This window comes from Scomber japonicus, chromosome 3 (genome assembly GCF_027409825.1).
Source record: "Scomber japonicus isolate fScoJap1 chromosome 3, fScoJap1.pri, whole genome shotgun sequence".
NCBI lineage: Eukaryota > Metazoa > Chordata > Actinopteri > Scombriformes > Scombridae > Scomber > Scomber japonicus.
The window spans coordinates 9107258-9128764 of NC_070580.1; the positions used below are offsets into that span (position 1 = coordinate 9107258).

General features: G+C 41.8%; 1 protein-coding gene across 10 annotated transcripts in view; it reads left to right on the plus strand.

Moving 5' to 3' along the window:
• Positions 1-21507, plus strand: part of foxp1b (forkhead box P1b) — a 165749-nt gene that overhangs the window by 54089 nt on the left and 90153 nt on the right. For 7 of the 10 annotated variants that reach the window (XM_053316615.1, XM_053316619.1, XM_053316616.1 and 4 more), the window contains one exon: positions 3357-3423. The exons of 1 other annotated variant lie outside the window; for it this stretch is intronic. The gene's annotated coding sequence lies outside the window, so the exon portion shown is untranslated. Of the gene's footprint in view, positions 1-3356; positions 3424-19718; positions 19766-20141; positions 20868-21507 lie in introns of those variants that run through there. 2 more of the 10 variants (XM_053316623.1, XM_053316621.1) reach the window with 2 other exon arrangements.

Sequence of the window (21507 nt, forward strand, 5' to 3'; positions counted from 1 at the left end):
AAAGAATCTGGGGGGATCAGACAGGCCTGACATTCACCAGACTGCACTGTTGCCTTTTAAGCTTAGAAAAAAAAAAAGAAAAGAAAGAAGAATCTGAAAAAAAAGCATCCAGAATAAGGGCTGGCTGGATTGAAGTTGGGTTTAATTGGTGGGTTTTGAGTCTGTTTGCGTGTCAGAAAGTGCTGTTGTTTACAGTCTGTGTGGGTGTTAGAATATAATGCCAGGATCCTGCCAATCACATCAAAAAAGGAAAATAACACACACACACACACACACACACACTCTAACACAATGCTTGTTTTTTTCATATTTTTTTTCTCAAACGCTGCCCTTTTTTTGTCTTTACGAGACTAAGCCATGTTTTTCATTTAATCAGTCCTTCTTAATAAAAGCACAAAAGAAAAGAGGGAGAAAATAGTGTGCAGTCAGCCCTTTTTCTTTTTGTTTTTTTTTAGTTGCAGATCAGATCATACAGTAAGCAGCTGCGTTTGTTGAGGAGTGAGTCATGCTTTAGATTTTCCTGTGTTTCAGAGCACAGACAGTGACTTGGAAAATCTCCCGCACACACCCTAAAAACAAACAGCAGTGACCCTGTATATAGTTATCACTGACTCTACACAAGTAAAACTCTCCTACGCCCTCTTTCTTATTTACACAATGCTCTTAATACAGATCCACCAGCCTTGAAGAGTGCTTAACACAATGCCACTACTTTTTTTTTTCTCCTTCCTTCTATTGAAACACACCACAAATTGATACAGCTGATTTATTCAGATGCTGATACTAAGTGATCGAAGCATCCCGGATGGGCTGTAAAGAACCGCCAGACAACTCTGGCAGCCTTCCTATTGACAACCATTGAGTTGAGCATTAATTAATATGGTAATGATGTGTGAAGGTTCATTAACGGGCTGCCACAGAAGTAGCCACAGATACAGTATTAAGCGTGCTTTGAGTAATTAATGGAATAACTTTACTTAGTGGTAAATATTCATGGGCCCTCATCTTTTTTTGTCTGCACGGTGTGAAGAGAGAGGAGAGCCTGTCCATTAGAGGAGCTGAAGAGCTGTCCACAGTGAATGCAAGCCTTTTGTTGGGATTGGGTGCGTTTCAGTGGAGGGGTATTAATTCATATTTTGAACATGCAATCTTACAACAAAAGCCAAAGGCACTGATAACATACCTGGGACTAGAGAGCATATTGTGAAGCCGTGACCCCCTCACAAATAGGAAAGTCCACTTCACAGGTTTGCGGACAGAATAAAATGAGTCTTTGTTCGCACTCGCGTGTAACCACAGCGGTTCATTACCATAGCAAAAAACCCTTCTGATTGTCCATTTCCTCTGAAAATGGGGTGTTTGCATGTTTTTTTTCTCCCTCTCCCACAAGCCACAATGAGCAGTGCAGTATTTGCATAGAGAATGGAAACATTTATTTAGATCATCTGATCCTCTAAAGGCAGCAGGTTAATGATCACACTATCTATTGAACACAAGAGTCTTGTAGCTACTATGATATATTTCGTTTGTCAGAAGAGAAAAAGTCTTTGTTGTCCCATTTTCCACTTTGTTTAACACAGCACTCCCACAACATCCGCTCAAGACTTTAGAAGAAAAACCTTGCAAAATGCTGCTCAGTTTCCTTTGTCTTTTGAAATTGTTGCATTTTGATTCATATTCTTAGCTCAGGCCTCTTACTGAGCATGCACATAACCCACCTAGGTGGGTAATTATCTCAACCAGGAGTTGTTCTATTCCCTAAAATCTCAATGTGGGAGTGTGTGATGGGCTCGGTTTTCCCAACCGGGCGAATCAGCGTGTGCTTGTTTATCCTCACCCTACGTTCTCCGCACCCCCACTGTTCTAAATGGCAATATTACAGCCTTGTGCTGTTTGAAATGGAGACAATTATCTGTTTAGGTATTACAAGATGGGCATTATATTACAAGGAGAAAAGGCGTACAGCTGCTATCAGGATCCCGTTGTTGCCTTTTTTTCTTTTTCTTCGATACAAATTTTCCATCATTATAATGATGGAACATTTATCTAAATGGATGTTATGCATTGGGTAAACTCATTTAGCTCCTGGGGCTCTTTCAGGTGATGGGAATTAATGATGTTTAGTAGTTTGAAACTGAAAATATCTGTCATTTGTCACCACTCACCATTGATTTACGATTCCATTGATGATATGTTAATTGAAGTGTAATGAATCACAATAATAGGGGTGGTTGTGTGGGAATGGTCCATTTTCGATGATTGTTCAACCCTCAGTAGAGTTCAGAGCGAGCTGCATGTTGACTCGCATTTTCAACAAGGGCATTTAACACATAATTAATGCTGAAACCGGGCAAGTTGGGCCGCTGTGTTTTTATCTTTGCTCAGTCAGCTTTAGATAAACACTTGCACAAACGCCTGGCCACAGTTTTGACTGCCAAATGTAAACGGCAAAAAAGAACAGTGGGAGAGGGAGTTGGAGCTTCTTTTTTTCCCCTTTCATATTTGGATATGCTTTAATGCTTTTATTCAAATGCACCTGGGATATTGCCCCACACTCACTTCTCAGTTTACCATAAAAATAAGATTTTGTTTCTTTTTTTTTTTTTTTTTTTCCATCTTTCCTTGCCTGGGTTGAGTGCTCAGTTAGGAAAGCCTGTGTGCATGCAGATCAGAGGGGTGAGGAGGGAGGGCCACCCAGGGGAGTTGAGTCAGGGTACAGAGCAGGTAACAGGTACGGCTCGCTCACCACCAGGGGGAGGCCAAGAAGGACTCCCGACTGTCAGCGACGTAAAAAAAAAAAAAAGAAAAAAAGTTTTTGTCTTGCAAATAAACCATTCAGTCACATCAGACGGCCCCATTGTTCATTTATCATCAGTGGGTGTAGTTTGTAGTTAACAGGCAGATGGAAATGCAACGATGTGTGAGGCGGTGACAATAGCAGTCGCGGTAGGATAAGCGAAAGGTGCTGAAATGATGGTGGCAGCGCAGCCGTAACAGCCACGGCAGGTACACTGACTGACTGACTGACTGACTGACTGCTACCTTTCATACAAACAAAAACAAAACAAAAGAGGAAGCAAACAGCACAGGAATGCAGAGAATTGATTTCTTTCTGATGGTTTCTCCGTACACGTACAGTACAAGTCTACTTGTGCACATCATCAATTCTAATCAATAGCAGTAGTAGCAACAAGCGGGCAGGATATTGGTCGCACCCATTTTTTTTGTTTCTTTTGTGTAAAAATTGGCTCGTGGGGGTGCTGCTGCTATTGATGATGATGATGATGATGGCGGTCTTTTTTTTTTTTTTTTTTTTCCAGAAGTCTAAATTTTTTTTTTTCATCTGGTATCCACAGGGCGAGGAGGCTGTTTTACCACCGCTGGAACTGAAGATTGCTTTAAATAAGCAAGTCCTTGTGGAAGGTAAACACACAATCATTCACCAGACTCCCATGTGTTGCAAATGCTGTATTGAATTGGCTTAATAATTAACTGAATGCAGTGCGGGTTGTCTTGTTTGTGTACTGTATTTCGAGTGTATATATGTGTGTGTGTGTGTGTGTGTGTGTGTGTGTGTGTGGGGAGGGGGGTCGACTCGACAGGTGCGCCCTGAAGAAGCTGCTGATTTTGACACAAGAGCATGACAAGCACCGAAAAGGGGGACAAACTAGAGTCAAATTAGCCCCGCTCTTGAAGGCCCTTGTTAGCCACGTAGGAAAATGAGGACATGATGAAGGGGGGCCGTTTACTGTCGAGATAACTGTTTGTGCTTGTTGACATTTGTCGGGAAAGCCGAACCACAGTAATGCCGTGTTTACCAAACAAGAGGGAGGTTTACTGCTGCTCAGTCTTGTTATCGTTTGCATCTCGGCCATTCTGGTTGATATCTCCTGTTTGCTCCTCCCGTTCCTATCTGAGAAGGGTTTTTTTTTCGGGGGCCTCTGGGATGTGAACTTTTTTGGCTGGAGTGATCCAGTTAGGCGGAGTAGGACTGTGTGGTGGTGTTGGTGTGTGTGTGTGTGTGTATGGGGGGGGTGGGTGTGGGGGGGGGGGGGGTGTTAACACTTCAGGAGCACCGGGCTTCAGAGGAGGAGTGTGTCTGTTTTTTGTCTCTTACAGCTTCAGCCTCGCCGTCCAAAAACTTTCTTTCTTCTTCTTTCTCTCACTTCTGGTTATCTTTATTATTTCTTCTCTGTCTCTCACTCACTCGTTCTCCCTCTGTCGAAACACCACCAGCATGTTGTGACTTGTGTGCAGATAGGTCGGACATAATCTTGACAGATAAATGCATTGTTTTTGACATTGGTTTTGAGTTAAAGGTGCAGTGTGTAGAATGTAGTGGCATCGAGTGGAACAAACTGGGCAGAAATAGAGTATAATATTCATAAGTATGTTTTAATTAGTGTTTTTGGTACCTTACAATGAGCCTTTTATATCTAGATAAGGACAATGTCCACTATCATGTTTCTACAGTAGCCCAGAACAGACAAACCAAACACGGACTATAGAGAAGGCCTTAAGAGAGGCCACTGTAGGTTCTCCTATATGCTTGGAAAGAGGAGATGAGGGGGATATTCAGTTGGTTGCAATCCTTTAATTTGATAATTACTAAAATACACAACTGCATCCCTAAGGAGTATATCCTCACATACACATTAGTACAATTATGAAGGATAAGACAGCTACTTAATACTGTTTGTTCTCGTGTAAATACTCCATTGAATCATTTCCATATCCTTATTTCCCTAACCTGATATTTTGTTTTCATATCAAGTTGAAACAAAATGCTACATTTTAACATTTGAAAACTTGCCAAAAGCAGCTTGGAATATTTTTCTTTAATCAGCAAACTCCACATTTAACCCATAAGGGTTAATTACTGCATTGTATCCTTTCTGTCAATGGTAGATTACACTGCTTAGCCAATGCCAATGTTGATCTAATGTATGGCAAATTGAAATATTAGCCTTAAATCCTGTTGAGCTGCTTCTCTATGGAGTGTGGCAAAGCAAAAGCAGCTGTAGCCATTCTTACAGTTAGCAATGACTGGAGGATTTCAGCCAGCCTACGTCTATTCCTCTTCATTGTAAGAGAAGGCCTATATAACCACAGTACATGCTCCCCTTTTTTTTTCTTCTTTTTTTTCTTCTTCGATTTAAGCAGTCACCCCACATTTGGAAAACAGACTCGGAGAAAATTTAATTGGAGGATTCATGTTGCTGTTTATCTGGAGTGCATTCTCTGCATAGTCAGGTCCCCACCAGGCCCCTCAGCTGCCTGCTCCAGATGTAAGGTCAGCCTTGAAATCTACCAAATGGTTGTGTAATTAATGTTAATGTGGCAAAAATCAGCCTAGTTATTGACACAACTTTCCAATGTGATTTTGATTGCGCTGCTAATGCAGAAATCCCTGTGGCAGCTTATGGGATTAGTATGTCTTGGTGTTTAAAGCTCTTTTAAAGTGCAATAGACTCTAATACAGTGTGTGTATGTGTGTGTGAGAGAGAGAGAAATAGAGAAAGCATGTATGGTGTTCATGTTTTTGTACATTTAGACTGAACATATGCGCTTGAATTGTGTGTAGTGTAAGAAATGAGGAATTCAGGGACACTTTCACTAAAGTTATGATATCGCTTTGATGTCCTGCTGCCAAAATTGAACTCTTATCATCATATGCGCATATCTATGCGATAGTGCTGCCTGTGATGTGTGCCGGCCTGCTCTTTTTTTGGCCAATTCATTCAGACATGATGACATTAAACTTTCCAGAAAGAAAAAACAAGTGCATCTGCTCAGAAGAATCATCACATGCCAGAAATATGTTTCTCTATTTTGAGGCTTTCAAAATGTTATCATCTCTTGTTGGACTTCATTTGAATTTCATGCAAACACTCTTGTTTCTTGTAATTCTTGCTCCGCTGTAAACGCTTTGGTTTGTCTTGCCTTAGTTTTAACTGTTGAGGTCGCTTTGTTTAATCCACTTTTTATGGATGTGTTAAGAATAAACAAGTGGATTCATGAGTTGGACCCGCAGAAAGGTTGTGTGCAGATTTATGCGGGGATGAAAATAGGGCCTCTGTAATAGTTCCCTTGACTGCATTTATTGCTTACTTTAAAAAAGTAATTTCTTTATATCAGCATCAAGCTGAAAATTGCCATGTATTAGTATTAGGCTTGGTAAGCTTCTAATTCTGTGGCATTTACAGCCGGCTGTGTTTCCATGCATTTATAACACTTTGATTCTTAAGAGCTCTTTTAATCGCTTATGCCTAGCTCGGAACATAATAAACAACTCTCTGTAGCGAAAGTGCCACATGGGGGAGATTTCCAGCGAGAAAGTTAAACGCTTCTGTCACTCGCAGTTTTGTTGCTGTGTTTTTCATGCACTGTAAGTACCGTAATCTACTCTCCGAGCTCGGGCTGCTGTAGTTAAAAACAGTGACAGACAGAATAGATGCAAGGCAGCGTGAAAATGAAAAATTATCGGCCCCGGCGAAGACGTCACCGCGGCGACCGAGGAGCAGAGACATAAAGCGGTGGCATGCGTCTGCCTTTTCCTGTTGATTGAGATCACAGGATGTGTCAAAGCCTTCTAAACACCCTCACCTGGCCGCCGTCTGCTTTCCCTATCTGATGCTTTGCTCCCGTGGCCACATCAGCTGTTATCAGAATACACTCTGGCAGATAGCCCTCCTCTTCATTGTCTGGCTAAACAGGTTGTGGAGTTAAATGCAACGCCTTATGCTGAGCACAGCATGTCACACAATAGAGCAACAGTCTTATATTCTCTTGCATCTGCTACAACTTTTTCATGTGAATTATCTTCCGTCGTGAGGTAGAAAGAGTTGTGCTGATAATGTTATCACAGATGTGTTATCTTGAAGCTACTTAAAATATCTTCTCTTTTTTAGGTGAGGGTGAAAAAGGCATTTGGCAAGTTTCAATCTATTTTTCTATCAGCATCAAACAGACACGTCTTCTTCTTTTTGGGTTTGAAACATATTGACGGATGTATAAACTCCGGTCTGCCCCGGGAGCGTGAGGAGCTTTGATAATGTCAAAGCCCCGCTACCAGGTGCAGACGGCTAACGTGACAGAGTCTTTGTGCGAGATTGACTGAGGCGACAGACGTAAGCAAATTCCATCCGCAGATGAGTTGTCTTACAGCGAAGATGAAAAAAGGAATCACCGAAAGTGAGAAAAAGTGTCAAAAAGTGTTTTTTTCTCCTCCTTTTTCAACAGAGATTTAGCTTTTGGCCTCGCGTCTCTGCTTCAGAAAAGTGAAATAGAGCTAATAACGTGGATTGATTTGTTGTCTTCTGTGGAAAATGACTATCCAGAGGTTTGTGTGCGTGTGCGTGTGCGTGCGTGCATGTGTGTGTGTGTATGTGTGTGTGTGTGTGTGTGTATGTGTGGTAACCTGGGCCAGCATCTGCCAGTCTGCCTTTATAGAAACAAACAATACATTGGAACTGGTGGGATATAATATATGACTTCAACATATGAACATACCCTGGCTGCTCCCCAAAACCAAACATATACATTTATTTATTATGACACTTCGAAACACAACAGGAAACTTGTTTATGGTTTCTACTGTGACTAGTGAAGGTCTATGACTATGTAAGGGAATTCAAAAAAAGTTCCTGCAAGCCGCAGCGATTCTTATTTGGATAGTTTTGACTTTGTTGCAATCACTTCATGTCATGGTAAATATCACTTTGGCAGTCCTTTACTTTCTCCGTTTATTTTAGAAAACAAATCCCTTTTAGGGATAAAGCACCTGGTGGGACTACTTAATGGAATGGCTTCAGCCCTACGCAAATAAACAGCTTGCATTTTTGGTGTGAGATTAGGAATGAGGCTGAGAGGAGAGAGCTGGAGTGAGGTGGGTAAAAACTAAACAAAGAAAGTCAACATGTGGAGAGGACAGAAGTAGAGGACTCTCATGTCTGCCTCTGCTTATAGTTAACCATACTGTATGTCCTCTATGTCTATAAAACTGCATGTAAACATTGACTCATAGTGAGCTTTGTACCTTGGTAGCCAATGACTTTACTGTTTTAAAAAAATATCATGCTCAAGTAAAGTTCTTATTAAAAAAATGGTTGTCTAGTGAGTCAGCAATAGGATATTATTCCGAAGGGCTGGACAATATATTTGTTTTTCACTCTTGCATACAAAAACATGCGGTCATGCCTTTCCTTAACCTGGAAAAGATAACGTAATAACCGGAGCCAAAGAAAAGGGAGGGAACAGGGGAGGAAAATAATTGACTTGTGAAACATAAAGAAAAATGAGAGCTACAGTTCCTTTAAATAGCTTAACATGCTGTTGAAATTAGTGAGAAATGGAGCCTTTGAGACTCGGCGTATCAAATAGTATCACACTTATTTTAGAAAGCCACAAGTTTTCCGACTGCCCTGATTCACGTCATATATTGTGAACAGTCACGTTCCCCCACTCATTTGCTTATTGAACTGTCTGGAGAATGTCAAAGTATTTTGAATACTAAATCAGAATTAAATGGAAAAATGGAACCTTTGTCCTGAGACCATTTAAAGGACCGGTGTGTGATATTTATTGGGATATATTGGCGGAAATGGAATATTATATTCATAAGTATGTTTTTATTAGTGTAATCACCTCAAAATAAGAATCATGTGTTTTCATTACATTTGAATGAGCCTTTTATATCTGCATAGGGAGCAGGCCCTCTTCCATGGAAATCACCATGTTTCTACAGTAGCCCACAATGGACACAATAGGTTCTCCTTCACCCAGCTATGCTTCTGGTCTGGACAAAATGGATTTGTGCCTGAAATTACCCACATGAAAAACAGCGAATATGGCCCAAATATCCCAAATCAAACATATGCCTTTTTTTGGTAAAAATGCAGTGCTTTTGGGTATGTGTATTCTGGATGTGGGCCATTTCTGGTTTATCTGGTTTTCCTCGGATGAGATCTGGGAAACAGGAGCGACCGCCCAAGCGTCATCAGTCCAGGCGGTATGTGGGCCGGATGAAAGTGCGGAAGGTGTCTGGTGTGGACCGGATCTGGAACACAGCAATTTTGATATCTGGGTATTTAGTTGGTTGCAATCTGCTAACACATCACTAGATGCCACACAATCCGACAGAATTGTGCATTACAGTCATCATATAGTAACGCTTGTATCCCCATGTTACTTGGGCTGTGTATCAAACCTCAGTACTGGCTGAATACCTCTCAAAATGCAACAGAACAAACAAATATTGAAAACCTTAAAGTATTATTAATCTGTATTAAATGCCCAGTCTTAGAAATAAACGAGAAAAAACACAAATTTCCCTAACTAAAAGCCTGGTCACTCCAGAAAGTGGCACAGCAAAAGTCACAGGCTAGAGACTAGCTACGTGTGGGGCTACTTAGTAAGCTAACTGGTAAACTCCTGAACCTAGCCAGCTAACCACTAACACACTAACTAAGAGGGCTAGTGCTAGTCAGTCACAACAGTTTTCAGTACTTCTTTCTCATTCTAGGATTGTACATCATTTCATAATAAAGAGTTGCCGAATAGGGAAAAAGCTGTCCAAGCTAACTAGCTTGCTATGCTAACTACCATTAGAATAGATGCTAAGGTTACAGAGTTTATTCAAATTACATATGTGTACCATCAACTCTCGTGTCAACTGTCAGCAAACCATTCCTGTTTTGTGTAACAGTTCATAATCTGACAAAGGAGGATCAAATAAAAGTATATAGCTTCCTCTATTTTGGACCCTCCAACTCTTAGCACAGTCAGGGCAGTGGTAACACTGCAAACCAGCAGCTTGTGTCAAGACAACATGAAACACTGATACACTGACACTTTTCTAGAAAAACATTCAAAGAAAAAAGTGTCATATTGGTGCCATCATTCAAAACATTGAAGTAATATCCATCATTATGTTCTGCATCCTCCTGCTCTCCATGATCCCTTCTATTGTGGTTTAATGTAGCTGAAACACATTATTTAGATGTTCTCATTGACATAGTTTTTCGGTCTCTTTTTTCCCAGACAACTTAACAAATGTAACAGTGATTATACCAGCTTTCAACGCAAGAGCAGTGTTTTCCAGTTTTATGGAAAGAGTATAGTTTGCATGTGTCAAAAGCTGGCGTTGAGAGAAGGCCAAACCGTAAGAGCAAAATATACGTTTTCAAATTTAGCCACCTTAGTGTGGACATGGCCTGTGAGGGATGATGCGAAAGGCTATTTCCACCGCAGTGTGGATTTATTTATGTAATCAAATGAAAAAAGGTGGAGGCATTTTTTAAACTGGTATTTATTTACAGTTTTTCTTTCTTTTTTTTTTGTGCACTAGTTTTAGCCTTGGCTCCTGCGTTGTTTTCATAAACAAAGTCTCTCTGGCTGGCTAGAAAAAACAGGGCTGCTCAGTGCACTGAAAACAGGAATGACAAACACCATTAGCTGAAAAATTTCCATCTCATTGCAACTATGTTATTGTTTACTTTACCATACACGTCCTAATATGGTTACCTCCCTGTCAAAGCGGGCCAGAGCAAAGCCGAGGGGCCCTCGCAGGGAGACGCTTTCAGCTGCCACTTAGACAATAAGAAACAAATGTCACAGCTCGGCAAAATAGCCTGGCTTTCACAGTCTTACAGTACTTGGCCTTCCACACTGCTTGGCTCAGGCTCCCGTGTGATATTTATCTACTCTCCACTGTTAGATGCCCGCACAATATACCCCCCCCCCCCCCCACCTCTCCGTCTCTGTCCCCCCTCTCGTCTTGTCTTCTCTGCCTTCCCCTCTGTCTTTCTTTATTTGTCTGTATCTCCCCATCGATCTCTGTCCCTGTCCTGGTGTTAGCTATGTGTAGGTTGACTGATGGGCCTCTGTTTGCTGTGTTAAGTTATTTATCAGGGGGTGGGTGGGATAAAGGGGGGGTGATGTGTTTGGAGTGGCTGTTGCCCCCCCCCCCCCTTCTCCTCCTCCCTGTGGCCGAGAGAGAGGCCAGTTCAGCTGCAGGTCACGCCCTGGCCCAAAGCCGACGCTGCGTTTGAACTGGAAACATCTTGGCCTTGCTCAGAGACCCTTTATGATACTTGGATGAAATCATCTCACCACACAAACTTAGAAAACCCTGGGATACTGCAGGGGAATTGTGGCCTTCTGTAGGCTGTGGCTTTTTTATTTTAATTGTTCAGAAGTTTGTTGTTTACTGCACTATGTCTTGTTGCAGATTGAATGAAATAGCTATTTAAAGGGGACCTATTATGCTTTTCCTCATTTTCAGTCTATATAATGTTACAATGCTTATAAAACATGGCCGTAGTGTCAAATAATGAGGTAAAGATATGTAGAAGTAATGGTTGTGTGTTTTCTTTAACATAACACAGCAGGGCAAAGTGGAATATGTAGTTTACCTGTTGGAGGTGTGCTAGTTGTCTGTAGCTCTTCATCAAACATCATCATCATTAAAACAGAGCAGGACCAAGTAATAATGATGGCATCAAATGTCATCATTATTACTGTAGCTGTTTCTACTTGTACTAAACCAAGAGCTCCAAATAACTCCATATATACATGTTGTAACGACCATCATTTAGTGCCACTAGCCAAGCGCCGCTAATTAAATAATTAATCATTAATAAATCTTGATTTTAGGCTGCCAACTCACACCTGGCCAGGGACAACAGATGGAAACAAGCCTTTGGGCTAATTCTGGCATATTTACAGATATCTTTATTAATATGCACTGTCCCAGACAAATAAACCAATAAAATTAAATAAAAAATTAAAGGACATGTTTCATGCTTCCTGTATATTCTTCATAATAAAAGTATTTAGTAATTTAAAAGTGTATAATGTGAAGCAGTAAAGCAGGAAATGATGGGTTTTTATCAGCAGAAACTTAACACGACTCTCTGCAAGCTTCTTGAAAGCTGGCCAGTTAGAACACAGTAGGGGCCTTAAAGAGACATCAGCTTAAACTGACTGTTAAGAGACAGAAGCTGAACTGAGGGGCTCCATAAAGGGCCAGTATATGATAAATAAGGAGTTATTTGAGATGTGAATCATGCAAAGCTATTCTAGTAGAGTCCCAGAATGAAAATATAGAGCTGGAAATGAGCATAATAGGTCCCCTTTAACCTATAAAGTCCAGAGAAGATTTAAGATTCGCTGTTGCAGCAGCAACAGCAGCAGCAGCCATAGCAGCAGCAGCTGTGGTTTGTTCGAAAGAAGCAGAAGTGGATGGTTTTCTGGTAAAATATCACCAAAATCCAAAAAGTGGATGTTACTCTACTTGTTAATCATCTTGGGGTATTCTCCATGGGCTTTTAGGCATTAGGGTCAGGCAGCCTCACCACAGGTTAAGTCTGGCTGTAGGTGGAAATAGGCTTCTTTTAGATGCATGGGCTTTCTTTTCCCCAGTTGGTAGAAGATGATGGCAGCCTCACCTCAATCCTAAAATCCTCACGTTTATGATATTTGCCCAGTATTATCTGTGCCTGCGGATGAATGGGAGGACAGAGCATGAGGAATGTAGAAGGTCATACTGCGTGATTTACACAGTACAGAGCCAGAGAATCCTTGGGAAAATACTTTGGGTCGGGATCAAACAGACATCATGTGATATGTTCTTAACACTGACCTTTAGATTCATTCATTTCACTCCCCACCCCCCCACCCCTTTTTTTTTTTTGTTTTTTTTTTTTTGCCAAAACGATGCAGTAAATGTAAAACAGTTTCAAAGACATACCACCTAATAAAAGTTTAATTATAGGTTATCAATTTTTTGAGTGGTGGGGGGGGGGGGGGGGGGGGCGGTTGGAAAGATGCTCGCTCTGGGTGGTGCTGTGAAGTCATGTGTTTATGTTGCCTGCTTACTGATAAAAGTCTTAGTCACCATGCTTGTGTGAAAACATCAACGAGCTGAGTAATAAGACTTTCACAATAAAAGTCACCTCTTCCTTTTTCTGAATTCCTGGAAAAAGATTTTTAAGGTGGGTTTTCATTTGATTGGAGAAAGGCCAATGACTAAACACATAAACTGAGTCACTGTGATGCTGATAATTATGAAGCATACACACCCACCCACACACATACACACACAATGCTGTAAGGAAGTGGTGAAATAATTATCTATCAATTGACATTTCTGGCCCGTGATCACATTACAATGATACCATTCACTTCTGTCACACATCAAAAAAAAAAAGCAGCTGAAACAAACAGTGCTTGTTATTTCTTTACTATTTGTTCAGTACTAACTATAACGTCCACTTCACTGCAGTTATACTCTGTTGATAAGCTAATGGCAGTGACCTTTTGTTTTTTTCCATCCGAGGGGGAAGACTATACCCTCTTTGACGTTAATGAACTTTGTGAAAGGCTTGTTTACTGGCTTCAAGGTTGGTTTCTGAGAAGGGCGGCAGGTCTTCTTGTAAACATATTTACAGCCAAAGATGTGTAAACAGTGTAAATGTATACAGGTGCAGCAGGGGCAATACTGGCACATTTCCCCTTTTCTTTTTTTTCTTTTCCTCTCTCTCTCTTTCTCTCCCCCTCTCTCTCTCTCTCTCTTTTTTTCTCCTACTGACCTTTCCTCCTGTGACACGTGCATAAAGGCTGTTGTGTGCATATGTGTTTATTTCTGGAAGCACTTTAAAGTAATAGACGCAGCAACAAAAAAGCAAAAAAAAAGAAAAGTACTCTTAGAAAGCATAATGATGTTCCTACTCACAATATAAAGCTGAGAGAGAGGAGAGAAGGAGAGGAGAGGCAGATAGCAAGGCAAACGCAGGACTAGTGGGGGGTATTAAATATAAATTAATGGAATGTTGCTCAGGCACATCTCTGGGTGTAGTGTAGTGTTGAAAAATAAAATTTATGTTGCCGGCTACTAGCCGTGAAGGTGCATTTGGACTTTGTATCCTTTAATTAGAAGTGAGATATTAGCATTTCATAGGGCTTTATGCTGGGTGAGGGGATCGGCCGGCCACCGCGCCTTCATTAGCCAGCTTCTCTGTGTAATGAGTGCCGTCATTAGCTGATGGAGTGGATTTGCCCTGGCTCTACCTTGAAAGGCACATCTTTTACATACTTGCAAGGAATAAGGCCTTTTAATGGATTTCTTAATGAATAAAATAAGATGCCACTTCTTTAAAATTTGAAGAGTACATTCCTGATAATGTATACCACTAGCTGCTGCCTTTTTCTTGCTCTATTGAGTTAGTAAAAGGAGGGAAAAGAAGAGTAATATTAGTGGTGTTGATAGTAGCAGAGAGAGAGAGAGAAGTGGAAAACAAAGGTGTTTGTGGGGTTTGGTGATGGTGAAGTAAAAGAAAGAAGAAATTCACCTTTTATGTTTTGTAATCCGTCATTAATTTTGAATGATATCAATAATGTGCGGACGATAAAAGCGGGGGGGATCAAAAGCTTTGACTTTTCATTCATATGTATGTGGAATGAGGTGTGTGTGATTTGTGTCAGGGGTGTGAGGAAGTTGCTGGCTGAGCTATAGCGTGTTTATCAGGGAGAGAGGCAGGACACCTATTGGATAAAACCTTGACTGCAAATTACGTGCGCGCCCGTGCCAGTGGCGCGTGCACGTTCAACAACAATCAAGACAGCCAAAGCCGAGGCGTTTTTTTTTTTTTCCAGTGATATGGAAGTCTCTCTAAGCCTTTTGGCTGCGCCTCCATTCTCAGAATCAGCCGTGAAGTGATTAGTATTTTATTGATGAGCTCCTGAAGTGGCAAGTGTGGGAAATTGGATCTTTGATCTCCTGGAGTTTGGGAAATATATCCTGAGTGTGTAGAGCTCTCCAGGTAAAACACCCCCTCCCCACCTCCACACCCATCCTACCATACTACACACACACATACACACACATACACACACATAGACACAGACAGACATGTCATTCGGGAGGGATATTCCTCCCCTTCTCCAAAACACATATTTGTTTTGGATGTTTTCACTGAGAGTCTACACGGTGATTACAGATGTTCATTAACAAAATTGGGTATTTGTTTTAAACTTTAACCAATCACTTTGATATGCTAATTACAGTGTAATTTAATTTGAGCCCTGTAATGATGATGCTGTTATTATGGACATAAATGATGCAGTTAAGCTGAGAGTAATCTCATTTGCATACTGTACATGCCAGTAAATTAAGCCCTTTCCTGCGTTGCTTCAGCTTTAATTTTCCACTCCTTTTCACACAGCATCCCTCAGCTCCTGTGCCTAATAGCAGGCCAGCTTGTTTGATGTGGAGAGCCGCTTCCTCACACTAAATCGAGTCACAATATGTAATACATAAAGGCCTCTCATTATAACTCTAAGTGCTCTTTTAAGAAGTTGGTATTAATAAGCAGACAGGCTTTTTTTTTTTTTTTGCTTCTCCACGCTTTGTAGTGATACACAAAAACAGTGTTGTCCCTCGCCGTAATCATCTTTAACATGCCTTAATCTACATCTGAGAAATCAAAACTATCACGGCTGTAATAACGACGGACCAGGGAATAGTTAGAAAGCCTCTAATAATCACATTGTATATGTCTTCTGCTATCAGTCGATCAGAGATGCCTTCAAAGAGGTGATTGCATTTTGATATTCTGGCTTTGAAAGGAAGATGAAGGGCATTTTTTTCCTGTTTTTTAACTAAGATTTTTCACCTCATTCACACACACACACACACACACACATACACACACACATACAAAATCCTAATTGAAAAAATATTTCCTGGTTGTATGTTTAGAGCAAATAATTTGTCTCCCTTTTCTTTGTACAAATGTTTTTTGATGTCTGTATAAAAGAGGCATATTTCTGACAGAGGGACATGGCCGGCCTTGATAAAAAAGCTCCCGTGTCTTCATTAGAGAAGCAGCACCTCGTGGCGTGTGATTGTCTGATGTTTGCGGTGAGAAGGTAAACATGTTTGTCATACAGGGGGCGTATTTATGCTGATCAAACATGTCAGACGGACCGCGCTGAATGTTAAGGACTTTGGCTGAAGACACAAGCATGGCCATTGGTCTCAACTTGAAGGCCCCCAGCTCTTAAACAGAACCCCCACTCCCCCCCCCCCTCTTTTCTTAAGGGTGGGTTAGGGCAGGTTTATGGACTTTTTAACACCGACAATACAATCGCCCTTCAGTGAGAACCCGCTCCGCCATTTTGCAACCATAAAGAATATTATTTTTCTGCCAGCCAATTTTCTCTGTTAGTCTCTAATTGGCTACATAAATCTCTGGCCGTTGAGGGTGAGAAATGTTGCAGTGTCACACAGTGTAATCTTCACCCTTATTTACCAATTCATTAAGATTCATTGATGCAGGATCGGTGAGAGGAAATGACAACATAAATCAGGCCTCCAACATAATGACCCTAATCAGTTGGGAATTGCAGAAAATGTCATGATGAACTATGTCCTTGTATTAGTGCCACTGTACATTGTCATTGTGCTGCTTTATGAGTGGGACGCATCCTTCTGACACAGGGCTGTATTTAACCAAAAAAAAAAAAAAAAAAAGAAAGAGTTGTTAAAACCTTGATTCCATTAAAAAGCAGAAATTCATGTAAGGTCTTTTTGGCATTTAGCCCCTCGCCCTTTATCTTCAGTTTAACCGCTTAATGGAAAAGCACAAACTCCCTTCCTTTTTAACCCCTCTCTGTCCCCTCGCTCTCTCTCTCTCTCTCTCTCTCTCTCTCTCTCTCTCTCTCTCTCTCTCTCTGTCTCTGTCTCTGTCTCTCTCTCTCTCTCTCCCTCTCCCTCTCCCTCTCCCTCTCTCTCTCTCTCCTCGGGAAGCTTTTAAAATAATAACATGCTTCTTAGGCTCCAACGACCCTCGGTGCCACGCCGAGGAAGTATTGCTTCTTCGGAAGCCATAGGAGGGGTCAGACTAGGGGTAAGACCACTCCCATACCAAGGAGAGTGAATCAGATGCCCGATAAAGAACTGCCATTGTCTTTACAAATGCCTAAGCTGAGTAAATGTTAAGCAATCATAGATACTATAGGAGTGAAATAGACTTTACATTTCCATGCCATTATTTGTGTGTAAAGGTTAATGATTGTGTGTGTAAAATCAATAGCTTAACTCAATGTGTGAGAGTGACTCTGAAGCAAAGAGGTGGGAGGTGGGAGACCTATACCTGCTGTGTGTTTTTCTGCAGACAAACATTTAACACCCCCCCCCCCCCCCCCTTCCCCATCTGACTCATTTAAATAGCAGGGGTACAGTTCCTTCCAGTTATCATTGCACACTACTGAGAAAAGAACTGGTAATAAATGAATCTACCACGCTTGATGACTTACTCAACTCAGTAATTAGCGGCTCACTTTGTGTGTAGAGCTCGTGGTTTACCGCAAGTCCGTTTCCACGATTTAACAGATTTAACAGAACCGCAAAGCTATTTCCCCCAAAAAAATGATTAAGCTACATATTGTCAGCTCACAGAAGAATCCTGCACTCCAATGAGTTGACCGACCCCCCCTCCTTAAAGGACAGCAGTTCTAATAACATTGTCCTTTCTTTGCATAGGCACGTAATATTAATTAGACGAGTTTGTTAAGGCTAACCTTGGTTTTCCCCAGGAAAATGCATCTGACACATTTCCTCTCCACAAGTTTGCATTCCCACACTCGCGGGATCAGCCCTTACACGAATTCGAGTAAAAATGATTAAAAATATATGACACACTTTAACTAATGCTAAAACAATAAGTGCTTTTGCAGATCCCACCGGATGCTGACAGACGACTGAAGTTGTGTTTTTCTTGGGGTGTACGGGTGTTTGACAGGTCTAATTGGTAAGATGAGCTTGAGGGAAGGAATGAGGAATGCCTGGCCTTTTTTTTTTTTCTTTTCTTTTTTTTTTTCTCTTCGTGCTTGTGGTCAGAAAAAGAGGCCCCTCTCGTCTCCTGGTGTCTGTCCTCTCGCCGTAGTGTTAATGGGCATGAGCCACATGTGAGCGAGATTATCAAAGTCGAATGAAGGAGAGTCGCTGAGAAAATGTGTGGCAAGCCACTCCTAAAAGAGGCTCCACATCCCAGAATTACTATTCCATTCATGTACAACCAGATTTAAACTCATTAGACTTCTCTATTTACTTAGTCTCTATCGGCCCTAGTTGTACTAAAAATACCATGGCCTGCCTTACTTTGGCACATTCCGTCATTGTCTGTGCACAGCAGGACTTTTTACTCTGAGGTGCTTCTCAGATGGCTCCATGCAAAGGAGACTAACTGTTTTGTGTGTTTTCCGAAATTACCGATCTACTCAGCTTCTCCGCTGGAGTCCGCCTTCTAGTACCCTTCTTATTGTTAATTTATCCGAGCTTGTAGCGTGATAATAGGTTCGCCGTTCGTATGAATCATCATACTCACCAGCGCTTGTACGTGGAGCCTCCTCTGCTCCTGGCGACGGTGTAGTAATAGGTTTAGATCTAGATTTCATGCTTGAGAATCCTATCACACTCATCCCGATGTGTTATAAATATTGTGTTTGGCACCCTTGCTCATATTTTATGCCTCTTTCCTACATGGGGGTAACTGTTTTGGACGACTAAAGCAAAAAAAAAAAAAAAAGAGTCAGGAAATGGGAAAGTTGCTTTGGGAGGGAGTGGAGATAGAAAACTATGGATTCTGGGTAGGGAAGCCTTATTGGATGGCTGGAGCTCAGCAGATGGCAGGTTGTTGAACGCATGAAAAATTCATGCTCAACGTGATGTGCAGCTCTAAAGTCCCCACACCACATTATCTAGCTTATCTTTTTGTACCGGTTGTTTTGGACAATAAAGCGTTTGACCTAGCTACCTCATGATCTTAATGTTTAAGCCATGCATAAATAAAGTAATCAAAGCAGTATGAGAGATAACATCTTCCTCCATTCATTTCTGTTTTTTTCTTCTTTTTTTTAAAATTGTTGTTGTTGTTGTTGTTGTTGTTTTTTCCACAATGTATCCTGATGTTGTGAGTTAAAGCTCCTGGAGTCCTCAGACATCCTTTTGTTATTTCCACGAAGCTGGTTACTGAATAATTGAACAAGGTAAATGTTTAACATGTTTTTACAAGTTTCCTCGCTGCGCTGTTGCGAAGAGAAGCTGTTTGTTGGGGCCTGGAAGAAACACACGGGGTGTTTGCTTTGCTTTGACAATGGTGCGTTTCCATAGGAGACCGCTCTGCCTCCTCGTCAACCACACTGCACCACCCCATCTTGTTCGCATTCACATCATCATCATCATCATCATCATCATCAGCAGTGGCGGCGTTTGGCTATAGCAGCTGCAACACACCAGCTTAATGCGTCTTCAAATGTCAGAAGAATGACTTTTTTGTTTATCTTGACTTCTGCCTCACTGTTTATTCTAGCCGAAAGCTGCATTTGAATCGACCTTGATTCCCTAAAGCCCCCCCCCCATCACCACCACCACCACCCCTTGCTAGAACCTGTTTACACTATCGTCTGCCCCCGAGTGTCACCTAGGAAAATCGGCTGATCATTCCACCTGGTTAATATTAAATGGTTCCTGCAAGGAGATGTGTTTGTTCATAAACACAACCCCCCCCCCTCCCCCCTCCTCCCCGCTCCTCCTGTTTACTGTAGCCATGGCAGCAATCACTTATTAAACAAACAGCTGCTTTGTTTGCCAGTGTGAGTGGTCTGCTCATACCCCGAGGTTTGAGGAGAACTTCTGTGTATCTCGTGCGGTGCGAGGATGTTGTGGTTTTCTTTTTTTTGTTGTTTTTTTATGATGAAGGCAGTAGGTATTACTTGCAGGAGGAGGGAGGGAGGGTGTATATGTGTGTGTGTGTGTGTGTGTGTGTGTGTGTGTGTGTGTGTGTGTGTGCATGCATGCGTGTGCGTGCGTGTGCGTCTGTGCTATATTGTCACAGTAGTCTGGAGATACGCTTTGCTTATCTGCGTCTTGGTTGAAGTGGCTGACAAGATTACACGGTTGTTTGGTCTGACTGTGAAGTCTCCTTTGGCAGAATGTCATCCCCGCCGTTAGTTTCTCTCTCTTTCAGCAGCAGAGTGGACGGAGAATCGGTTGAGTCTTGATTGAGGTATAGGTCTGGTTTTGTACAACAGAGCCTCCTGGTTTTTTTTTTGTTGTTTGTTGCAGATCATCTGTGGGAGGATATGGGACTAGTTTTGAAAAGCTTATTGGAACCCAGCCCAATTTCTCCTGTCTGTCGTCCAATGGATGTATCCAAGAAATGTCTCAGAGTAGTTTGTTATCAGTGATGAGGCCTGTTATAATGGATTATTTAATATACAGCTTGTGCTTGTCTTGTGTGACTTCTCCCTAGCATCAGGAGCCAAAATACAGCAAAAACACACCACCTCCCAAAAAAAAAGAAAACCTTGAGAAAGCATTGCGTTGTTGCACCTTTGGTACAGGCCCGTGTGTTGTCTAGCCGAACCTAAACAGCACTAAAGTGAACCTCTCTCCCCATTGTCTCCTCCTTTTGTGCGTCTTTATCTCTCGCGCAAGAAATGTTGTGCTTTTGTTGTGCGCTTGTGTAAACAAGGGCTGTGTGAGAACTCGGCGAAATTGAAGCAGGTGGCCGCTGAGGCTTTACTGTCATGAGCATTAAAGAAAAACAGAACACGGAGAAGGGTCAAAGCACAGCTGCGCGTAGGGGCCGACCCTACCTTGAATCGACTGCTGACTTGTTTGAGCTGTTGAATTCCAGGCAACCATGACAGGGGGACAGGCATTAGATTTCCAGCAAAAAAAAAAAAAAAGAGGGGTGGAGGGGAGAAGAGGGAAGAAGAGGAGGAGGAGGAGCAGCAGCAGCAGCAGGACTGATGAGCTCTGGCCCCGCCGGCTGTTCTTAACCTTCAACCTGTCTGGTCAGGTGGGAGACACATGTGACTTTTGTTTGTACTGTACTCCCCACGTTCTAGGAAGGGAAAACAAAACCAACTGTAAACAAACAGAAACTCTGACCTTTTTTTATTATCCAGTGTTTGTTCCAAACACTTGTTTTGTTTTGTGAGCAACCCCCCCCCCCCCCTTCCTCCTCCTCCTCCCCTCTCTCCACCACCCTCCATACGCCCCCCCAAAAGAACAGACAGGCATCTAATAATCACCAGCACAGCCAGTTCTTTTTGTGCAAACTGTTGTTGTCTTGTTTTGATCTCCTGGAATTTCCATCATTTTCACTCTTTACTTTTTTCCAACTCAAAAAGAAAAAAGCTTACATGCTCCATTAATAATAAGCAGGGGTTTTTTTTTTCCTTTTTTCCCTCCCTTTCTCATGACTGCCTTTGTGTATTGTTTCATATTGAAATGTTTGTGTTTGGAGCATGAACACATATGTTCTTAACCCCAGTAACTACACCCCTTTTAGCAGGACACTTGACCCATAATTACAGCTGAATATGCGCGCGTTGTATAAATGGAATGGGACGGAAAAAAAAACTTTGGGAGCTTTTTGAGTCATCGCAGCCGAGGCGATCCCCTGAGCAAAGTGAAAATAAATAGATAGACCAACA